We start from the raw sequence: 7,543 nt of genomic DNA, 5'->3' as shown, positions 1-7,543 counted from the left end.
ACTGTTCAAGTCGTTTACAGTTTTTTTTTTTTTTTTTTTTTTTTTTTTTTTTTTTCTGCTTCTTCAGCATTTCAAGAACTACTTCATAGTCCAGGATGTTTTTCAGAACTTCACATTCGAAAAATGTAATTCTTAGGGATAGTCGTTCTCGGTATAACTGGGAGAATTTCTACGAGATTTTCAAAATACTGATTGCGGGTTTCGCCAAAGAGATAACGAGTTGCTGGTACGTCTGCTGATGATGTTGTGAAAAAGGTTCTCCGGTAACAACGTCGAAAGGACAAAGTATAAATATCGAGATTATAATAGGAGTAGTCTCACTGAGAAGTCGAAGTGGAGCTGTGACAAAATTAGCTTCTTGAAAAGGAATCGTATGATTGTTTTTGATAATGAATGATAAGGAATTCGACGCGGATACGTTTTAACTATAACTTCGGTTTCGAAAATTTTTCAGGTGCATCACTGTATGCATAAATCTTTCTTCCGTAAACGAGGTGCGGCTGGTTCAACTTCTCGATCGAGGTGTTTTCAAGAATCATGAAAAGATTTGAATGAGGATTATAATTGTCGAAGTACAAATGAGGTTTAGGATGAAATCAAGTGGCAAAATTGAAGAATTGTTTAGTTTCATATGTTATAATCAACATTTTATTTCATTTTAATTGTCCAATGTTTCTTCTTTATGCCACTTGTTGGATTTGGATAGGTAAAAAAAAATTCAAATATGAAATTTAAATGGAAATGGTTATTCTGGGGTGAACGGATACGTATATCGATGGTTGTAAGTAAAATAACAAATGACCGTTGAATCAGATTCAAGAATGTACAATATAACTTATTAATGTGAATTCTAAATATTCCTCGGGTACTACCCACCCGTTAAAATATTTTCATCATTATTAGTTTGTACGAAGGAATTTTTAATTACTATCTTTATGAAAATATACTTGCATATATATTTTCTTCAGAGATAATCATAGATTTAATGAGTCAATAAGATAATAAACTCATTTGATTTATCGTTAATTCTAGATTACATAATCTCTAAGACTTTAGAAATTACATAATCGTCATACGATACGTAAAGCGAAGATAATCGATGTAGAACGATATATAGAACGAAGATCATACTCGAAGTACAGATATTGAGTCGTGTGATGTTGATATTCGAGATACAGATTGTGATGTTGAGATTTTGGGGGTGACAAGAGTACTGTCGGCGTTGATGATGGTGGTATAGATTATGCTGCTGGTGCTGCTGCTGGTGTTTGTAACCTTCGCACCGTATTTTCTAAAGCCACTACCCGAGCGCGAAGCTCGTTGACTTCTTCTATTATACCGGGATGATTGACGGTTGGAACGAGCGAATGAACAAGATTCGAAATATGGGATAGTATGTAATCATGACGAGATACTCTAGAAATGAGCGAGAAAATGGTGTTTCGAATGGGTTCGCTGGTAAGTGCTTCAGGTTCATCGTTAAGAGGGCAATTTGGTGGATGAAATGGATCACCTTCTTCTTGCCTCCAGAGATTTAGTATATTACGAACCCATCCCCAGTTCATCCAGAATAGATGATGGGAAATTGGTTGATCCATTCCGGTGACGCTGTTCTCGGAGCTCGAATGGAAATCCATGTCGGCGTAGCTATCGAAGTTGGAGGAATTCGAACTGGATGAAGAATCCATCTTGTATGGTCGGAGAAATGAATTTTTGGTTTGGAATAGATTATAGGAGTTGGGTTTGGTATTCTTCAATACATAATTTACATATGTATTTATAATACTCAAAATCCCGTGAATTACGGAGAATCTTTGAAATTCGTCAAGCAATGTCTATTGCAACAGATACGCTAGGATACGAATTTTGTCTATACACTATCGATGCACTAAATGCAGTAAGACGTGTTTAGACTTAAGAATGATAAGCAGACAGTTCCCTAAGGATGATAAGCAGATGATTTCCGACTAGGATTGATAAGCAAAACTTTTGACAGGCAGACACGGTCAAAGTCCAGACTCACTTAATGTATCCTAACAACTACTAGTTAGACACACTAATGCAAGGCCTGGTTCGCTAAGACCAACGCTCTGATACCAACTGAAAGGATCCGAAACTAATCATCCGGACATCGTCCATATAGATTAAAAACGAATTACAATAGTTGATAACATCGCGAGGTACTTGACCTCTATATGATACATTTTACAAACGTTGCATTTATTTCTTAAAGGCAATCTATTATTACATCGAGAGTTGACATATTAGCCTAACATTTTATAACAACCAAATGATCTAATCTGCCATTTTCATAACAATAGTCTTTAATGAACTTCAATGACTCGAATGCAACGTCCTTGTATCATAGCTTAAATGGTCCCAAGTAGTATTCTTAACATGAGCTAATGCACAGCGGAAGACTTAATTCGTACCTGAGAATAACATGCTTTAAAACGTCAACATAAAGTTGGTGAGATATATAGGTTTGATGCTAGCAGCGTTATAACAATGGACCACAAGATTTCGTATATAAACATTTCAATAAAAATATTCTAAGTGGTTGAGCACTTGGTAACCATACTTAACAATTAATCACGTCGCATATTCCCTTTAATATGAAATCTTACTACACTGTACCAAGTGTAGTCACAAAACGAAGTACTGTGCAACCGTTGAATACTGGTCGTCCAGTCCGGTTGGGGTTGTCAGGCCCGATAGATCTATCAACAGGATTCGCGTTTACAATACCGCTGTAAATAACAGTTACCAAGCTACAGGGAAGTATGCCAGTGGTACAACTCAACGTAGAATATATTTTTCAGTTACTTGTGTCCATAACGTAAAACATAAAATACATGTATTCTCATCCCGAAATATTTAGAGTTTAAAAGTGGGACTATATACTCACTGTTGTCTCGAAGATATATATATTTTTGACTTGGTCTTCCGGTTGATATCACGAACCTATCCATATATAATATATCAATATATTTTCATTTTAAACAAACATCTCGTATATATATTTATAATACTTTTAATACTTTGAATAATTCCTTAGTCCGTAGTTAGCGTTTCGATGTTAGTAATTCAATTTTAATGGTTCATTTTTAGATGTTTAATATACCCGCAATAAATAAACCCCCAACGAAATAAATAAAACTCCCATAAAACCCCATCGTATATGTGTTGGTCGAGATTAATCTTGACCCATGGTACCGGTGTTGTCAAATGACGTGTTGCGTACATAAAGTACCGGTGTTGTCAAATGACGTGTTGCGTACAATCATGGGATCTTATGATTAATCTTCTCGTGTTGTTTACGGGTGATCCTGAACCATATGAAATTGAATTATGAGTACATATATATAAAATATCATGTTATCTTAGAAATATGTGATTTATATCTTTTTTTTCCAATTGATCCCGTAGTTGAAATGATCTAGGATAACCAATTTTGTTTCGGTCATAGTTTCTTCGTTACAAGTCCGTTTTCGTTGATTCAAATTGCCATCTTCTTGGATCGAGTTCTTCTTTAAGACTATGAACTGTAAATACCTTGGTTTGTATTCAAAATCATACGGCATAAGTGAAACATTAGTGAAACATATGAAGTTAAACATTTTGTTACAAAAAAAATCATTTAATGACCATTTTTCTAAAAATACTTATACTTTGAAAAACCAAGTTTTACCTTATTAAATTAGCATATATTTAAGTTATATTACAGGTCTTGAAGTATTTTAAAAGTTAAGTTAGAAGGATCTATTTAGTTTGCAAACATGTTTGAAAACATTCAAACTATGTTCTTGTTGTTAAACTTTTGTACCACAAAATAAGATAGCTATATATATATGAATCGAATAAGGTTATGAACATAGTTTCTACCTCAAGTTCCTTGGATAAGTTTGCTGTAAAAGAGGAGTAAGAAGCTAGAATCAAAAGGATGATAGAAGTGGATGAAAGATTGGAAGTAAGTTGGTGTTCTTGGAGGGTTTTCTTGAAGTGTTTTTGTATGGTTTTCTTATGGTGTTTTAGTATGGTTTTTGAAGCTAGATCTTCTTGAAAACTTTGCTGAATTGATTAAGGGTTTTAAGGCTTCAAAGTATGTGTGTGTTTTGGCTAAAATATTGAAGTAAAATGAAACAAAGTGATGATACATATATACACCATAAAAAACGTGATTATGGTGTATATATGTACAAAATTTCAATTAATCATTTTATGTATTTAGTCATAATTGCATCCAAATACAATTACCTAGCCCTAAGGGCATGTACAATGGCTGGTTAGGTAGTGATTTGACATGTATGTACTATTAGTAAATACGTATAGAAGCTAGGTATGATACGAGTACTTATACTCTAGATATACGTATAGAAATTTTGTGAAAAATGGAATGAGGATTCAAATATAGCTATCTTTTGTGAATACACTTATATGATTTTATGTATTTAAGTCTTAAAAGTGAGTAAATACATTACTTATACGATATATGTATAAACATTATAAGTCTTAAGTATTTATGTCAAATAACGTTACGTATAGTTATCGTTTTGAAAACTTAAGTTAGTAGTTTCAAAATATACTTATAACTTATAGTTTTTGATACAAAATAAGATATTAAAACATTCATTAATCATGTTAAATATGTATATATACATATATATACGCAAACGTATAATTATCATATATTGTATAGTTCGTGATATCGTCGGTCAAACTAGACGGTCAAACGTTGTGTAAAACTCTTTTCGGAAATATAAATCTCGACAATTTGGATTACTTATCATGTTGGTAAGTTTTAATTTATATTAATCTTATAAGTATAGAACGATCGAAAAAAAATGCGGGTCAACTTTAGGGTTTTTGCTTATCGTGTCGGAACCATATAGAGATTAGAGTTTAAATTTGGTCGGAAATTTCCGGGTCGTTACAGTACTGTAACGACCCGGAAATTTCCGACCAAATTTAAACTCTAATCTCTATATGGTTCCGACACGATAAGCAAAAACCCTAAAGTTGACCCGCATTTTTTTTCGATCGTTCTATACTTATAAGATTAATATAAATTAAAACTTACCAACATGATAAGTAATCCAAATTGTCGAGATTTATATTTCCGAAAAGAGTTTTACACAACGTTTGACCGTCTAGTTTGACCGACGATATCACGAACTATACAATATATGATAATTATACGTTTGCGTATATATATGTATATATACATATTTAACATGATTAATGAATGTTTTAATATCTTATTTTGTATCAAAAACTATAAGTTATAAGTATATTTTGAAACTACTAACTTAAGTTTTCAAAACGATAACTATACGTAACGTTATTTGACATAAATACTTAAGACTTATAATGTTTATACATATATCGTATAAGTAATGTATTTACTCACTTTTAAGACTTAAATACATAAAATCATATAAGTGTATTCACAAAAGATAGCTATATTTGAATCCTCATTCCATTTTTCACAAAATTTCTATACGTATATCTAGAGTATAAGTACTCGTATCATACCTAGCTTCTATACGTATTTACTAATAGTACATACATGTCAAATCACTACCTAACCAGCCATTGTACATGCCCTTAGGGCTAGGTAATTGTATTTGGATGCAATTATGACTAAATACATAAAATGATTAATTGAAATTTTGTACATATATACACCATAATCACGTTTTTTATGGTGTATATATGTATCATCACTTTGTTTCATTTTACTTCAATATTTTAGCCAAAACACACACATACTTTGAAGCCTTAAAACCCTTAATCAATTCAGCAAAGTTTTCAAGAAGATCTAGCTTCAAAAACCATACTAAAACACCATAAGAAAACCATACAAAAACACTTCAAGAAAACCCTCCAAGAACACCAACTTACTTCCAATCTTTCATCCACTTCTATCATCCTTTTGATTCTAGCTTCTTACTCCTCTTTTACAGCAAACTTATCCAAGGAACTTGAGGTAGAAACTATGTTCATAACCTTATTCGATTCATATATATATAGCTATCTTATTTTGTGGTACAAAAGTTTAACAACAAGAACATAGTTTGAATGTTTTCAAACATGTTTGCAAACTAAATAGATCCTTCTAACTTAACTTTTAAAATACTTCAAGACCTGTAATATAACTTAAATATATGCTAATTTAATAAGGTAAAACTTGGTTTTTCAAAGTATAAGTATTTTTAGAAAAATGGTCATTAAATGATTTTTTTTGTAACAAAATGTTTAACTTCATATGTTTCACTAATGTTTCACTTATGCCGTATGATTTTGAATACAAACCAAGGTATTTACAGTTCATAGTCTTAAAGAAGAACTCGATCCAAGAAGATGGCAATTTGAATCAACGAAAACGGACTTGTAACGAAGAAACTATGACCGAAACAAAATTGGTTATCCTAGATCATTTCAACTACGGGATCAATTGGAAAAAAAAGATATAAATCACATATTTCTAAGATAACATGATATTTTATATATATGTACTCATAATTCAATTTCATATGGTTCAGGATCACCCGTAAACAACACGAGAAGATTAATCATAAGATCCCATGATTGTACGCAACACGTCATTTGACAACACCGGTACTTTATGTACGCAACACGTCATTTGACAACACCGGTACCATGGGTCAAGATTAATCTCGACCAACACATATACGATGGGGTTTTATGGGAGTTTTATTTATTTCGTTGGGGGTTTATTTATTGCGGGTATATTAAACATCTAAAAATGAACCATTAAAATTGAATTACTAACATCGAAACGCTAACTACGGACTAAGGAATTATTCAAAGTATTCAAAGTATTAAAAGTATTATAAATATATATACGAGATGTTTGTTTAAAATGAAAATATATTGATATATTATATATGGATAGGTTCGTGATATCAACCGGAAGACCAAGTCAAAAATATATATATCTTCGAGACAACAGTGAGTATATAGTCCCACTTTTAAACTCTAAATATTTCGGGATGAGAATACATGTATTTTATGTTTTACGTTATGGACACAAGTAACTGAAAAATATATTCTACGTTGAGTTGTACCACTGGCATACTTCCCTGTAGCTTGGTAACTGTTATTTACAGCGGTATTGTAAACGCGAATCCTGTTGATAGATCTATCGGGCCTGACAACCCCAACCGGACTGGACGACCAGTATTCAACGGGTCAATCCATAGGGACGAATACAATAACATATGATAACATTGCGAGGTACTTGAGGTAGAATCTATGTTCATAACCTTGTTCGATTCATATATATATAGCTATCTTATTTTGTGGTACAAAAGTTTAACAACAAGAACATAGTTTGAATGTTTTCAAACTTGTTTGCAAACTAAATAGATCCTTCTAACTTAACTTTTAAAATACTTCAAGACCTGTAATATAACTTAAATATATGCTAATTTAACAAGGTATAACTTGGTTTTTCAAAGAATACCTTAAAAACTGTTTTTATGACGTCGGAGTGCAACCGGGGGCTGTTTTGGGTTGG

Source organism: Rutidosis leptorrhynchoides, chromosome 2, assembly GCF_046630445.1.
Source record: "Rutidosis leptorrhynchoides isolate AG116_Rl617_1_P2 chromosome 2, CSIRO_AGI_Rlap_v1, whole genome shotgun sequence".
NCBI classification, from domain to species: Eukaryota; Viridiplantae; Streptophyta; class Magnoliopsida; order Asterales; family Asteraceae; genus Rutidosis; species Rutidosis leptorrhynchoides.
Note: the sequence above shows the minus strand (reverse complement) of the source record.